This window comes from Biomphalaria glabrata, chromosome 8, assembly GCF_947242115.1.
Source record: "Biomphalaria glabrata chromosome 8, xgBioGlab47.1, whole genome shotgun sequence".
NCBI lineage: Eukaryota > Metazoa > Mollusca > Gastropoda > Planorbidae > Biomphalaria > Biomphalaria glabrata.
Genome location: NC_074718.1, coordinates 27,681,269 through 27,698,561, shown reverse-complemented (window position 1 = coordinate 27,698,561; position 17,293 = coordinate 27,681,269). Strand labels below are relative to the sequence as shown.

Genomic DNA, 17,293 nt, shown 5'->3' with positions numbered 1-17,293 from the left:
TACAGAAACTGATTATCAATACACGACATGTTGATCGTGGAGCAGCGAGATGCATTAGTGGTCTATTTGTTTCGTTTGGGAAGGGGGGCACAAGGTAGAAAAGTGTGAAGGACTCACAAAGAAAGAAGATATAAGAAAAATCCCACTTTTTTTCTATAACAACACACCTGTACCCGGGGACACGACAACTCGTTCACTGACATTTTGTTCACGGACAAATCACATTTTGTTCACCCGGCATTTCGTTCACCCGACATTTTGATAACCGATAACTGGCTCACATACAACTTTTTCACCGACCACTTGTTCAACGACAGTTGGTTCACGACGAATCGTTCACACAATCGTTCACTGACAATTCGTTCACTGGCAAATATTTCACCGACAAATCTTTCACTATATAGTAACATATTTTTAATATTATATTCTAATCGCGAGTTTAATTTGTTTACATTACAAATACATATAGGGGATTGATACATTATAACTTTTGTTGCTATTATTTCCAAAAACATTTTGACAGCTAGAGATCGGGCCTAATCCGAGTTTCTTTGTTCATTTTTCTAAAGCATGAGGATAGCATGTGAAGGTAAAACAACATCAACCTATGAGGATAGCATGTGAAGGTAAAACAACATCAACCTATAGCAACAATAAGAAATGAAAATGTCGATTTCAAATGCTGCGCTACGATACAGAAAGTACACTCTAAGATAGTCAACAGGAGATTTCACAAAACATGTTTCCTTGTAGGAATGTGATGGTCTAGAACCAGTGTTACCTTGTAGGAATGTGATGGTCTAGAACCAGTGTTACCTTGTAGGAATGTGATGGGCTAGAACCAGTGTTTCCTTATAGGAATGTGATGGTCTAGAACCAGTGTTTCCTTGTAGGAATGTGATGGTCTAGAACCAGTGTTTCCTTGTAGGAATGTGGTGGTCTAGAACCAGTGTTTCCTTGTAGGAATGTGGTGGTCTAGAACCAGTGTTACCTTGTAGGAATGTGATGGTCTAGAACCAGTGTTACCTTGTAGGAATGTGATGGTCTAGAACCAGTGTTTCCTTGTAGGAATGTGGTGGTCTAGAACCAGTGTTTCCTTGTAGGAATGTGGTGGTCTAGAACCAGTGTTACCTTGTAGGAATGTGATGGTCTAGAACCAGTGTTTCCTTGTAGGAATGTGGTGGTCTAGAACCAGTGTTACCTTGTAGGAATGTGGTGGTCTAGAACCAGTGTTTCCTTGTAGGAATGTGGTGGTCTAGAACCAGTGTTTCCTTGTAGGAATGTGGTGGTCTAGAACCAGTGTTTCCTTGTAGGAATGTGGTGGTCTAGAACCAGTGTTTCCTTGTAGGAATGTGGTGGTCTAGAACCAGTGTTTCCTTGTAGGAATGTGATGGTCTAGAACCAGTGTTTCCTTGTAGGAATGTGGTGGTCTAGAACCAGTGTTTCCTTGTAGGAATGTGATGGTCTAGAACCAGTGTTTCCTTGTAGGAATGTGATGGTCTAGAACCAGTGTTTCCTTGTAGGAATGTGGTGGTCTAGAACCAGTGTTTCCTTGTAGGAATGTGATGGTCTAGAACCAGTGTTACCTTGTAGGAATGTGGTGGTCTAGAACCAGTGTTTCCTTGTAGGAATGTGGTGGTCTAGAACCAGTGTTACCTTGTAGGAATGTGGTGGTCTAGAACCAGTGTTTCCTTGTAGGAATGTGATGGTCTAGAACCAGTGTTTCCTTGTAGGAATGTGGTGGTCTAGAACCAGTGTTTCCTTGTAGGAATGTGATGGTCTAGAACCAGTGTTTCCTTGTAGGAATGTGATGGTCTAGAACCAGTGTTTCCTTGTAGGAATGTGGTGGTCTAGAACCAGTGTTACCTTGTAGGAATGTGGTGGTCTAGAACCAGTGTTTCATAAACGTTTTTCTGAACGGAACACTTCGCACATCCTGAGTATTAAGTGAAACACTTTGATAACTTTTTAGAGAGGTTAATTCACGTGGTTGCCTACTAGTTAATTATTTCATTGGTTCTTGGAACACCTATTCAGGCCTTGTGAAACACTGGTGTTCTGCAGAACACGGTTTGAGAAACACTAGTCTAGACTCTAGACATTACAGAATAATTAAAATTATGTAGCCTATATATCCACAGAGATTTCCTTTATCGCCCTTCACGGAGTTAAGGGATAATTTTAAGGGATACATTTAAAGGATAAGTTTACAGACTTAAAGAGAAATGTAATGTGAACATTATGGTACATTGTGTACTCATAAAAATATAGTGTACAGTTCTGTCTCAACCGAATGTAAGAATCTTTCTACTAAAATTATCTTTTCTTGAACTCTATGTAATGAGAATTAAATATTGGTTCTTGCCAGGTCTCTATACTTTCAAAAGACTTCAGCAAAGGAACAATCTTAGATTAGGAGTTTAAATGTCTAAAAGTAACACAAAAAAGTACAACAACAAACAAGATGTTTTAATATCTTGTCGTACAATCTTATCCAGGACTTGAGCAGATCAGTCACATTTATGCTTTTAAAAAACGATCATGTAAACATTCACCAAGATACCACCTTCTTCCCTCCCACTTTCACAACTGAAACAGTTCAATTTTCTTTAAAGTCTTTGTGTTATCATTACATTTCAAAAATCACACACTTTGCTTTATGAATATTAAATAAAGCTGTTTATGTTACACTTCAGAGGCGGATCTCTGCTCCGGAAAGGGAGGCAGGGAGAGAGAGAGAGAGAGAGAGAGAGAGAGAGAGAGAGCTATATATTGACCAAGATTTTTCTTTAAGCGGTGACACTTGGTACCCACAAGGGAATGGTCCACATATATGAGATGTGTCAGACGAAAGTGATTAATGTCAACTATTTTTTCTGAAGGCCGAGACTAAAAAAGATTTAAGACTCCGCCTCTGGAGAAAACTTTTTGTCACATTATTTAATCCAACCTTAGACACTCTGCTACCTTTGGCTGTGGATGAGATCAATACACCCCGCCCTTCCCCGTAAACCACGCAGACTACCACAGACTAATGTTTGGACTGCCGTGGGGTGTGTGTGGGGGGGGGGGTATACAAAGCAGACGAGCTCGGCGTTCATTTAGCCACAGGGTCAGACGCATCCAGAGTCTGTATAATTAATGACTCCGAGCGTGAAGTAAATGAAAATTGGTTATTTGGATGCGCACGCGAACCGTAGCGATTGGTCCAAGTGACTGACCTGGGCTAGGGATTACGAAGCTGGCAGGTGGAAAAAAAAAAGACAGCAAGGCTAGGCAATACCCTTCCCTACCTCCGTAAGGCTCATCAGTCTCTTCCCTTACATCCCCAACCCACATGCATCAACTGCTTTGTGTTCTGTAGAAAGATTTAATTCAGAAACACTTTTTTTTTTCAATTTAATCTTAGAGATAAGTTTGACCTTGTAGACTACTATCGAAACCAAATATATATTTTTTTTAAATTCCTCATATTAGCTTGCAAATTTATGGGTGGAACCTGGAGCCTTGACGCGGATTTCGAAAATTTCCTAGAAATTTGACAGTGTATATATTTGGAAAAGAAACTGCTTTTTAGTTGGCCTCATGGTGAAAACTCTGGTTTGGCCGTTATATTTTTTCAAAATAAAATCATTTTAAGATTAAATTTGGTCTATTACAGGATCAAAAATTATAGCGTATATTGGAATTCAAGCCCCCGTCACTTAGGTAACCAAGCGATATCTGCCCCTCAGCCAAACGCCACGTCTAGTTATACTTGAAGAGGTTGGAAAAAGGGAGATAACAAATGTCCTCTATGACCTCCCCCCCCCCTTGTCAGTGTAACAATTAAAATAGTATTAATCTCCCCTGCACTTAGATCAAACCACTGCATCTTCTGTTACGGCAAATGTTAGTGCATCAAACAGTCCTCTGGAAAGATGTGAGTTAATCCTACAATTAGGCCAGATCCCAGATCACAAAGACGCTAATGAAGCATTCGTTCTCCTATTCCCCGTGCTTTGAACAGCCTAATGATCATGTTGAGAGTCACGATTAGAAAAAAAAAAGGATAAAATCGTTTTATCCCTGAGAAACATGTTCATGACTTCTCTATTCGATCCCAAACTGAAAACCTAACGACTGAACAAAAGTAAGGAAACGTTTATAACATAATAGAATGTCATATGACACAATGCACATCACATATAATGACACACACGTATAATGACACCAACATATACAGATCCATTTATCGTACGAAATAAAATGTTTTAATATTTGTTGGGTTTAGTTTTGATGTGAAAGAGGTTTGTGTTTAAAGTCGTTTATAGACTAAAATAAAATATTAACTTATTCTAAAAGTTGATATTTGATGTTTTTATGGAACGCATTTAATATGAAATCAAATAGCAAGTAAAAAAAAAGTAAAGTTCCCCTTTCAGACCTTGTTATCAATAAGTCATCTGTTTCTGTGGCCTACGATTAACGAAGGTGTGTGGCTAGCACAACGACGTTTACTTTTCCCCCAACTTATGTCAAGTACCCATTATAGCTGGGTGGACTCAGAGGCATTCAAAGATCCAGACATTAAAAATACCAGGATTCGAGCCAGAGACCCCCGGTTTAGAAGCCAAGCGCCTTACCGCTCAGCCACCGCGCCTCCATGTAGACTATTAAACGTTAAATAGGATACGATAAAGACCATGAGCAAAGTGTACACCATTTCGGTGGGGGGGGGGAGAAAAAAAGATTGAACGAAGGAGGGTATAAGAGCTAGAGAGGAAGAGATGTAGGGAGAGAGTGAAGAAGATTGGGTAAGACATGGCGAAAGAGAGAGTGGGATAGAGAGAGGTAAGGAGGCTGTGAGGGATGGAGAGAGAAAGGAGATGTGAAGTAGAAGGAAGCAATAAGGGAGAGAAGATGGGAGGAGGAGTTGATAGAAAGAAAAAAAAAGGTCAAATGAATGTAGCATGGTGCGCAGTCAATTGTATCTCTATTGCCTCACCCTCCCCTGGAATGTAATATTTTCAAACGTATATTACAAAAGAACTTGTTGCAACGTCAAATAAAAACAATTTCGTTTTCTACTGATAATGAATTAATGATTGTATTGTTAATAATTTTAAAACGTTCGCCACAAAACAGTTACAATAAAGCTCATTTCAAGGACGATAATCTAATGACAATCTTATTTCCTGTGGAAGAAGAAAATCTGCTGAAAATTTAATGTGGAGTGTGTCGATGTAACTGAGACATTGAATAATAAGAGAAACAATTGTTTGTTTTGGAATGAGATCATGGAGCTCTTGCCTTTTTCATAATTTTTCATTGAATTGTTTAACATATAAAATGTTACTACGAAACAAAAAAAAGTTAACAAAAAAAACCTTTTACAAAATACTTCAAAAGAGAAAACAAAACAATATGTCAATTACATGGTATCAATTAGATTCAATTATGTATGTTATTACATCTATATCTGACTTAAACATAATAAATATGTGCAATTAGATAAAATTTGACCAAATGGTTTCGTTTACCTTTTAACTTTCTCAATGCGCAATGATCCGATCACTTGTCTGGACCAGATGTGGAAGGGGGAGGGAAGAATGTGGTGTCTTGTGACTATTTACAGGATCGTTTTTATATGCATAAAATATGTTCATTCAGGGGTCAAGAGTCCTCAAGGAGACTAATTTAACTAATTCTACCACATCTGTCAAGTACTATTTCTTTCCATTGTTCAAGATACGAAACAAGTAATTATTTACTAATAGTTAATTAACTAATTGGTAAATATTTTTTGTTATTGATTCTTGTGTTGTCAAGTAAAAGTTTGACTTGTCTTAATCTCTACATAACGTTTAACTTATAGACGGAAAGCCCAATGCATGAGAACATGGAGAATGAGAGAATGCAGTCTATTCACTTGTTAATAGTTTTTGTCTAAACGTAAAGGCGACCATTAAAAAGATAACTTCATTTAGTCATGCCATTAAACAAATCACTCATTAAAAAAAAAAAAAACTAAAATAAAAACACGCACGTACACACAAACCAATACACGCACATACAGATATACAATATGACCTCGTGAATCGACAGTAAGCTAGGGCTTTCAAAATCATTCAATCAACAAAATGTTGTGTTTTTTGTTTCAACATTACGTCTTTCTTCTTGTCCAATCTATCCGATGATGAAAGCTAGCCGAGATGACAGAGTAGCCGTAACCATTTCCACCATGGCCAACTGGCTTTAATGTAAGATAATTTGTCGACACTTTAATCTTTCCAAACAAGCTTGGAGAGCATGAGAGTCTGTACTAAAACTAGGTGGGTTGTCGTTCTTTGTTTATTTTTACTTTTGTTGTCGTCAGCCTGGAGTCGCCGGAAAGAGTTATCCCCCTGATGCATCAAAGAAAGAAGAGTCTGTAAAGCTCTCTATAAAAGTGTTTTACGTTGAGTGCATTCGAAACAAAATCATTTCCTCGACGGTTCGAAGGGGTTTTAGCTTTTTTACCTCCTCAGTCACAGACCTATGATGTCCCACTTTTTTTAGGAGCATACCAGAGGGTGCAAAACTAGGTATACAGTGGTAAAAAAAAAAGAAAATACTTATATAAAATTACTGCATTTATTATGAAAACCTTGACGCATAGATCTTTCCGTTCAACTAAAGCATAAATTATTATTAACTGAGAAAGTCTATACTTTTAATCATTTCTTTTTATTCTGTCAGTATGAATGCAGTAGATATGTACGTGTTTTCTCTTCTTTGTATAAATCACTGTAAACATACTGTATAGCTTCCGACACTCGTCTCACGAGCAACTTTACCGCAAAAAAAAAAAAAAAAAAGAACGGGGGCCAGTGGAACCGAGCCTCTGAGGACTCATTATGCATTCTGGACAGTGGTTATTGCACAGGCAGTAAAACGCAAAATCGCGGACCGGATATAGCCCGAGGGTCGTAGTTCGGGAATCATTGTCACTAGCAACCCAGGCATTTTTCTCCCTTCAAAGAGCTTGCTTTGGAACATCTTCGATGATAGAACGCAATGAATGTTGAAGTGAAAATTTAGTGAACGCCCTCTAACCTTATTACCCCGCCCCCGGAATATCCAACCAGAATAAAACAACTGAAGAATTCCCACTTAAGTTAGTCACTTAGTCCATCAAGTACAGCTACTTCATATATTTCCAGTCAATGGCTACTTTTACGTGTTTCTCTTAGCTCCCCTGAAGGTTGTCTCTACTCCGGTTGCCCTCAGCTACATCTGTGAAACATGAAACCAAGACACTTTTGGTTGGGTGTTAAGGGAGAGTGTGTCTTTAGGGCGTGCTCTTTTTCTGAATTACCTTTTCCTTTTGTACTTCTTGTTACTTCTACAAGATGTATCTTCGGATTTATTTTGTTGAATAGGACATGAACATCGTCATAGTAGGCCTGAACTGTGACTTGTGACGTGGCAACCTGTGGTCAACCAATAGCTCCTTGCCACGTCACAGGTCCAGACTATTGTTCTGCTCTGAACAAAGGAAGCAACGTCACAGGTCAGTGTTCAGGCGTACTATGTGACGATTGGCCTACGTCGAATGGTATTAGTCCTCATTTTAATTAAAATCTATTTAAGGAGACAGACAAACTGGACCTGTCAATCTGAAAGAACTTTAAGAGGCAATACTAGAGCGAGTCTAGGAGAGTGAGTGTATAAAAGAAGCATAAAGAAAACCCTAATTCCACTTAACCATCATCAAAAGCTTTACTATTGCTAGCGCTAAATTTCTAAAATACAATCTTTTAGATTTTGACTTTATCTAGAAAACGTACTTTATTATTAACATAATGTTTGATAGATTGAAATGAATTCTAGCAATCCAATAGGGGACGTGTTCGCTGAGGGGTAAAGCTCTTGTGGTCTCGAGTATGAACCTCACTGAAGATTGGGATTTGAATTGATGGATTGTTTAAGTCGCACCTAGTCCACCGAACTGTAATGGGTAAAGCGGTCGGCTGTGCTGACCAGATGACACCCTTGTTAACTGTGGGCCACAGATACATGACTTTTACATCATGTGCTCTATAGATCGCAATGTCTGAAAGTGATATTTGAATTCGAATAAACATTTTCAAAATGGTTCTTTTGCTATCATTTTTTGTATAGACAAAGAAAGAATGGTTTGATTAATTTAAACAATATGAATGCAAACAGGACAGAAAATGGAAGCTTAAAGTAAGAAAAGATTAAAAAAAAAACATTAATTTGTTTTTAGTCGAAAAACTATCCCATATGTTACTATGATGTGTATATGATTGTTAAAAGAATCTTGTAAATGTCTACTTACAGTCTCAAACCAGCTACCAAGGTCTCAGTTATTGACTACAATTAAACGAGTATCATAGGATTATACTAGTATTGTTGTTGGTGTTTTTATCCAATGACCATTTTGGCTGTCAAATCAAAGAATAAAAAGAAGTCCACCAAGCCCCCTTCCCTCTCTAGCTTCTCACCTATTCCCTCCTTATTTGTAATGACTCCGCGGAGAGATCCATTCAGAACAAAGCGGACCATGTTTGACAGATCCGTCTCTAAACGGTAAAGTCTAATTGGGACAAATGGAGTGTCATCATGACTTCAGCTAGAAAATGACAGGGGATGGGGGGGGGGGGGGGAAGGTCATACGGCCTGGTGGAGGGTATGAAAAAATGTGGTCAGGATGAAAGTGAAACAACCAGGAGAAAAGAAATGAGAGAGAAATCTAAAATTAGCCAATAAAGAATTGATAGCAAAGAAATGAAGACATTCATATTTAATGTCTGTAAAAACAACCGCCACCCCCCCCCCCCGGCCAAGTCACACATTAAGTTCTTTTTAGAAAAAGCCAGTATTGATTTTGTGATATCTGTCTGTCCGTCCGATTGTCACGTTTAGATCTCAAAACAATACCACAAGTTTCGTTGTTGCAGATCTTTTCATTTTATTTTTCGTATACCTTTACTACACAAAGATTTTATATGTAAATTAGTTATAAATTCATTTTGTAGTATTTTTAATTATTGTGACAAACATCGCAATCAAATTATTGAAAGATAAAAAAAAGTAAACGAAACGGAGGTTAAAAGCACATAAGATGTCGAAGGAATGAGTCTATCAAAGATTTGACGAGAATTGGAAATTTTAAAACAAGGTTAAAAAGACAGTTTGTGTGGAAACACAAATTCAAAATCGACCCCCGAAGTGGTCCACCCACGCAGGTAAAAATTCAGGTTTCAATATTTTCAGAAAGAATATCAGAATGAAATTCTATCAAAGACAAATGTCAGAGAAGAATGGAGAAAGAAGGTTGACAGATCTTGTGTGGTGCCACAGCGGTCCGCAGACCAAAGGATAGGTGAAAGTGAATGTGAAGTTAGATGTGAACCTGGCCAAACTGGTTGTCTTATAATGAATATCTAATTGATATAATTGTTTTGTAAAGGGTCAATCTCTTACTCCTCAAAAAAAAAAAAAACATTTCCGTAAAAAAAAAATGCTTTAGTTAAGTATTCTATGGATACGTCGCAGCGCTGCAGTTCGCATGATAATATGAAATACTACTTATTAATTGTTGTTTTAAATTATGTCAAACTTATATGTATACTAAATAGATTTTTTCTCTTAAAAAAAAAAGGAAACATTTTGTGTGTGTAAATGTAGAGTTAGGATGACAAAACTTACTTAACTTAGCAATACATTTGTAAAAAAAAAAATGACAAAAAATCTAAAACCGTTTGTATAAATGTGTTAAAAATATGATACATTGCCATCTCCCTGACTAAATAGCCTCCTGTGTTTGTTACTATTAATAGTGAATAATTGTAAAAGTGGTGCATTTTTATGAAAAAAAACAACAACAACTGCTTGCATACCTGATTTTAAAAATTAGATTTTTTCGCTTTCAGAAAAGAAAAAAGTAGCAGTTGCATCAGAACTTTGAATGGTTTAAAATATTATGATGTCGGATTTTCACTCTCTTTTCTAGTTTACGAGATCTAAACGGGACGGACGGACGGACAGACATTCCACACAAAACTAATAGCGTCTTTTCCCCTTTCAGGGGCCGCTAAAAATGCATTTAATCCAAAAACTAAATCTAAAGATATCTGCAACCAAATTAAGCTCACTAAAGATGACTAAAATCTTAATATTATACAAATAAAATTTAGTAGATCTGTCGGGTATAAAACTTTTATAGTTTAGGAGCAATATAGTTTTCGACAAGCGTAACATGGAACGCATCACTGCAACAGATCTTTGAAACCAAGCTTCCACTGCTTCTTGGCCCACTGTGGTAGTGCTCTTGCTCTTGCGGTGTTCTGAAAAGGGCTAACGGTGCGGGAGCATCCGACTCCCCCTGGCTCGACTGATGCAGAGAACTGCTGGCGGGGGTTTGGGTGAAGCGGTGAGCTCTGAATGACATGGTTCTTGCAAGCTCGTCTGGTGTTGGGACTGTTTCTGTCAGGGCCTAGTGCCAATGCTGAAATTGATCAGCCGCCACCCTGGAGGCTTATGAATGAACAAATCGACAGGCGGTTTAAAAAAAAAAAGTCTCCAGCCTCATTCCACTTTTTTTCATTAAACCCTGCCTACTATAGGCAAACGTTTAGTCTATGGCCGGAAATGGCCCGTGGGTCATAGGTTGTTTATCACTAAGTCGATCATTTTTCTACAACTATGACAACAATAACACTATAGCAAGGGCAGCAACTCCACGCACTACAATACCAAACATTCATGTCCTTTTAAAATCTCTCTAAAATCAAATATGAAAGAATCACAAAAAAAAACAAAAAAAAAACACACAATTCATTCTATTATAAAATATTTAACCCCTGCCACCTACCACTAAAGCTAACATAATATCAAAATGATTGACTCGATTACTATAGAACTCGATATCTTCTTTTTCCCTCCAAACTTCTCAAACTAAGCATTCTCTTTTATTGGTATTGAGACTAGTGTCAGATAGAATTTTCACTAATTAAGCAATTTACTTTCTCTCTCCCTCTCTCTCTCTCTCTCTGCCTTGTTCCCTTTATATCCATGACCTAGGTAACCACAACTCTCAATAGCCTCAGCACATAAAGCTTTGGTTGGAAAGATTTCGGAGTCCTCCCTCAACGTAACGCTCTGACAACTATTCACCATCAAGTCTGTCTCCCTTACCTCACAAAATGTCCTTGCCCCAATGTCCCGAAGACTAAACTTTAGCCAAATGGAGCCCATTACTTTACATAAACACATACGAATTTCATGGCTGTATATCATTAAGATTGTAGAAGTTACATAGGTGTGTTTAGTTTGAGGTTACACCGTGATGGGGGGCATGCGTTTCCTTTCAAACGGGAAGTTGTAGGCTAAGAGTCCACATCATGACTGAATGAAGTCAGGAACTTGGGTAGTGTTTGATTGGTTATAGTTTGATCACGTTGTACTGCTTACCTGCACCCCCTCTCTTTCTCTCTTTCTCTGTCTCGTTCTCTTAATCAAACATACACACAGATGGATACCAGAATGTTACTCTATTGTTCTTTGTGACTCTCACCTCCTCTACCTGTTTCATGTACCTCATTCCTTTCTATTCCCCCCCCCCCCCGCCACACGTCTAAAAGCAAGCAGTCTGGTGGACAGGTATTCACACTTCAGAAATTGTAAGGTGGTAATATGATTGTCCCTGGTCTGTAGCACAATCAAAACTAGCAGCTAAGTTCTCACATACTTGCTTCTTCTTCTTCTTAGAGAGAGACAGAGATTTCTTTCTACAGGCAATATAAGCACGTTTCCAACCAGTCGTGTGTGTATGCACTTCGTGTTTTGAAATCAAGTCATAGAAAACATAGAAAACAACAAAACAACAATCAAACTGTAAAACAAGCAAAATATACAATTACTTTTTTTTAAAAAGAAAGCTTATCTAAGGGGAATAGCTTAACATTTACAACTATATATAACTATATATCTCAATAATGTAGAAGTATTTGCCATTTTCGATATCAAACAACATAGCTAATTACCAATAATTAATTTACTGAATGGTTAATTGATTCATGTTTCGTTAAGTATTATAAATAATTGTTTAAGCTTTCCAGATTTGATGGCAAACTTCTGAATATTACCAGACTGAGGGCCATAAAGAAAGTCAGAACCACCCTCATAAAAGATATGTTATTTGCAGATATTGCAGCGGTAGTGGCACACTCACAAGAGGAACTTCAGTCACTAATGTCCTGCTTCTCTCAGGCCTGTAATGAATATGGCTTAACTATTAACACGAAGAAAACAAATGTTGTGGGACCGCCTTCTACAGCATCACCCTCCATCCCCATGGACGAAAACAAGCTGGGTGCCGTAAATGAATTCTGTTATCTGGGATCCACAGTTCAAGACGACCTGTCTCTAGAAGAGGAGATAAAAAAAAAACGCAAAGGGAAGGTTGCACCCACATTCGCTAGACTCCGACCAAGAGTTTGGGAAAACCAGAAGTACTACAGTGACCAAAATAGAAGTCTACAAGGCATGCGTTCTGAGCACCCTTCTGTATGGCAGTGAGTCATGGACTACCTGTGCAAAGCAAGAGAGAAAACTACATTGATTCCACTTGCGATACCTCTAATGATCTTGAAAATCACATGACAAAAGAGAGTGTCTTTTCAGCATCTTTGCAGTCCTCAGACAACGACGCCTGCGCTGGCTTGGTCATGTCCGCCGGACGGAGGACAATTGCCTCCAGAAAATCATACTTTACGTGCAACTCGCTTAAGGCTCAAGAAAATTTGGTGTCCCCCACCCCATCTCTATTACATGGATGTAATCAAACAGAACCTCAAGGAAGTGAATATTGATACATTGATACTTTGGGAAGACGTAGCCTAAACCGCACTATGATCCGAGAATGTGTTTGGGAGAAATAACGTGTACAAGTACCTAAGGGGACAGAATCCCACCTATTCAGTCGTATATCTGAATACTGAAGGCTTAATTTCTCTTTTTGGCATCAAACACAATAATTAATTACCAGTATTGACTAATTTGTTATTTATTTTATTGATTCGTGAGATTGTCTTCGCCAATGAGTAATTGTGGACAGTGTCAACTTATCCGAGAATGGGTTTGGGAGAAGTAAAGTATTCACAATTTTTACCAGTCAGACAGAGAGAGTTGATATAAGCTTTGTAAAAAAAAAAAAACCTTTATATTTCTGTTGCAACCTTGAAGCGTACGCCACATAACACCTTTACTTTAACAAAATACAATAATTATTATCATTTTTGCTGCTTACCCGTCATAGGTGTAGATTGTACTAGTACACGCTTACTTCCCTCTTTTATGTGTAGTTTTAGTTTACTTTAAAAACATTCATTTATTACTTGAATTTAAACTTAACATTTTCTTTAAGGTGCCGCCCTCGACACTAACATTAGGGTTAACACTAACAATCACTTTACATTCCCTCTAATTATCTTTTTTTTTTATAGAAATGTCTTTGAGTTGCATGATAAGATAAGATAAGAAAAAAAAATAAAACTAGATCTACATAGGATACAAATCAGTTCGATAGATGAAGACATAGACTCTTGAAAGCAGTAGAGGTGACAGCAAATAGTCTCAACTAGATCAATATCCAACAGTTATTCAAAGACATCCCATATTGGGAACTAAGAATGGAATAGTTAAGTAGGTTGTCATCTTCATTTAGATAGTTTCACGCTCTCTCTCTCTCTCTCTCTCTCTCTCTCTCTCTCTCTCTCTTCTCTCACACACACGCTCTTAATATTATATGTCCTTACTTTAGCAAAGAGGGGACTTTCCCTCAAGCAGCTGACATCGGGAATTACCACCAAGCTTCTAAAAACACTTGCACTAGATCAAGTTATCTTCAATAGTCACATGTAGAAGGCAAAAGTATTGGAGACTATTCTTTTATGATCAATTGTATGTGACAGCGTGACGCGATGACGTATTGATTCTAAACATAGATTGTAGCACAACGTGACCAAAAAATTACCAGGTCATTCTACTCACCCTCACCCCCCCCTCAACCAGCACTTTTCCTTTCCGGGTGAAGTATGAGTAGTTCACGTGCCCAAACTTTCTGTCCATTGTTTGAACGTAGTCATATCCTGAATAACGGGAAAACGTTGAAGGAAGTGTGTGAGTGTGTGTGTGTGTGTGAGTGTGTGTGCGAGTGTGTGTGTGTGTTTGAGTGAGTGTGTGTGAGTTTGTGTGAGTGTGTGTGAGTGTGTGTGAGTGTGTGTGTGTGTGAGTGCGTGTGTTTGAGTGAGTGTGTGTGAGTGTGTGAGTGTCTGTGTGTGAGTGTGCGTGTGTGTGTGTGAGTGTGTGTGTGAGAGTGAGTGTGTGTGTTTGAGAGGGATACTAAATAAAAAAAAAAGAGGGAGAAAAATAAAAGGACAGACAAACAGCCAGACAGACAAATAGTTGAAAAGGCAGATCTGGTCTAGACAGGGTGAAATGAAGAGACAAAAAGGAAAGACAGAGGGAGTGAGAAAAAGAGAGAAAGAAAAAAAAGAAAGAGAAATATAGAGAGAAGGACAGAGATAGAGGGGGAGATAGAAAGAAACAGAGAAAAAGAAAGAAATTTAAAAAAAGAAAAAAATAGGTAAAGCGAAAGAAAGAGTCGGAAAGAGAAAAGAGAGGAAAAGAGAGAGCCAGACGGAGGAATAGAGAGAGACAGACAAAGAGGGGAATAGAAAGAGACAGAGAAAGAAAGAAAAGTAAAGGTGAGCGCCAATATAAAAAAAAGTTCATAAAAAAAGGTTACAAAGAGAGTTTGTGTTTTCACAAAACTCAGAGGCGCCCCCCCCTGCAAGTTTCAATATTTTTAACATGAATATCAGAATAATCCCAAGAATAACCCCAAGAATAACCCCAATCCTACCTTGCTTCATACAAAACAGACGCGTGCGGTGCTCAAGTGTGGATAACCTGGCTGTAGTATTAGCTGTATGACGTAGTTATTATTATTATTATTATTATTAATTTTATATCATAGATATTTATAAATATTCAATGAAGTTAAGGAAAATATGATTTAGTGTAAGGCTGGTCAAACCGATGTGATTAAATGATCCCGTAATTGATGGTTTACCTTATGGACAACTATAAAAGTTTGGTGAATGAACAGTCTCTAATTTACTTTACTTTTGAGTCTTCTGCATGTCTGTCTTATCACCTAAATATTTCTTTGACTAGATAAATTTGCATGGACAATTTTTAAGGTCGTTTGTTTTTTATTTTTGTTTTATTTCTGACTGTGTGCACAATGTCTCTGGCTCCACTTGCTCCTATATATCTACATTTTTAACTTTACCTTTAAATCTTTACCTTTCATTAATATAACAACACAAAATGATTACGATTACCCCATAAAGAAAAAGAAAGACTTAGTTCAAACAAGCCAGAGGCATTTCATGTGAGTAGATAAATGTGTGTATTGTTTCTGTGAAACACAAGAGGTTTGCATTCTATAAAAGTCTATCTGAAAACTCTCTCTCTATCTCTCTCTCTCTCTCTCTCTCTCTCTCCCCCCTTCTCTCTCTCTCCCACTGCTCTCGCTTCTACTATTACCTTTAATCTCTTGCGCCTGGTCAAAGAACTGCTCAGTAAATGTCGTGGTGTTTAGACAGACGGTATTCACCCCCAGGAAACCATCACAAGACCCTTGTATTTTGACATTTGGAGATCCCCTGGCTCCATACTCTGCCCCACTCGCTGGTTCTCCCCAGAAACGTTTCCTTCATAACAAGAATTGAGTATTTAGAGGCGGAACACATTTCACCATGTCAAAACCATTTCCCCCTACCCTTTTACCCGCCCTTATTCTAGATCATTTAATCGAATCTCCAGTATGATCTTTTTTTTTCATTTAATGAACAAAAAATAATTCATATATCGATGTTGTTACCGGTCGTTGACTTGTAGCACCAAACTGCTGGTAGACAACTAAACCGTCGTAGGCGTAATGTATCTTTAACTAATAAAACTTCAAATAACTTGAATAAAACATTAAGTATCATATTAACTATAACTTTATTTATAATATAGACAATATCAGCTTGTGATCAAATGAAACAAATGTAGTAAACTTCAGTAATACTATTTTTTAAGTCTTACTCATTACATCAACACAACCTCCACGTTCTGGAGTCGTCTTCTCTAACTAAGACCAAGTGACGACACTGCCACCAATCTTGCATCATGCACAACCATTTGCTAACCTCTACCCACCGTCAACATACAAATACACACACACACTCCATAATCAAATAAATACTTCTCAATTCAATTAAGCTAAACTTATGTATTACCTCAAATTTAAAAAAACAAATAGAGGATTCTATATCACTTTCCAGCAGAGCATCTAAAATAATAATATTCTGCACTTTGTAAGCTGTTTAAAAAAGCTATAAATGAGCACTATTTCTGATATTGAAAGCCAACAAAATGCATAGTCTGAGGTACCTACACTGCATTTTCTTGCTATTAAAAAGTTTTATTTCAAAAACCTAATGTGCTATTCTTACTGACTTAGACCCTCCCGCGCCGTTCGGCGCATTTGCCGCCAAGCTGTTTCCACAAAAATCTGTCACTGGTAATGTCTGAAGCCTCTTCCCACCTGCCATGAGGACCTCCATGAATGTGTGGCGTCATGTTGTACTAGGATATCATTGCAACTCTTCTTATGCGTAATTCTTTTTGTCGCAGAACATATCCCGCAAACCTCATGCGACGCTCTGTTACAATCTTACTAAGGGGTCGACTCCCAGTTCGGCAAAGGATTTCCTTGATTTGGACCCGATCTCTATAACTGACTCCTAAAATCTGTCTTAGCCATCTTTGTTGAGCCACATTTAGTGTTTTTCAATTTCGGCAGATGACTATTCACTGCACTTTATTAATGGAGCCCTGCCACGTAAAAATGTGTAGTCTCTCTTGAATACGCTCATGGAATTAAGTGACTGTAGTTTGCTTTAGATTTTATATCGAGAAGGGAAGTTTTATCGTCAAAATCATCTGTTGGGGGTTTTCCACCTCGAAATGCTATGTAGGGGGATCTTAAACTCAAAATCATTTGGAGGGGTTTTAAACTTTTTAAAAAAGCCTTCTGCAGGAGAGAGGTTTAAACTCAAAACCCCCTATTGGATTGGCTACGCTCAAATAATTTTAGTGTGTAATTTGCTTTTTTTTTATATTGAAGAGGTATTTTTAGCATCAAACCCCCTTTTGGCAACGCTCATAGCATTTTGAGTGCGTA

General features: G+C 37.8%; 1 protein-coding gene across 1 annotated transcript in view; it reads right to left on the bottom strand.

The window, feature by feature from the left end:
* Window positions 1-8,501, bottom strand: part of LOC106056663 (protocadherin-11 X-linked-like) — a 72,447-nt gene extending 63,946 nt beyond the window's left edge. The window contains exon 1 of the mRNA XM_056037444.1: window positions 8,327-8,501. The gene's annotated coding sequence lies outside the window, so the exon portion shown is untranslated. The remainder of the gene's footprint in view (window positions 1-8,326) is intronic.
* Window positions 8,502-17,293: the final 8,792 nt, after the last annotated feature.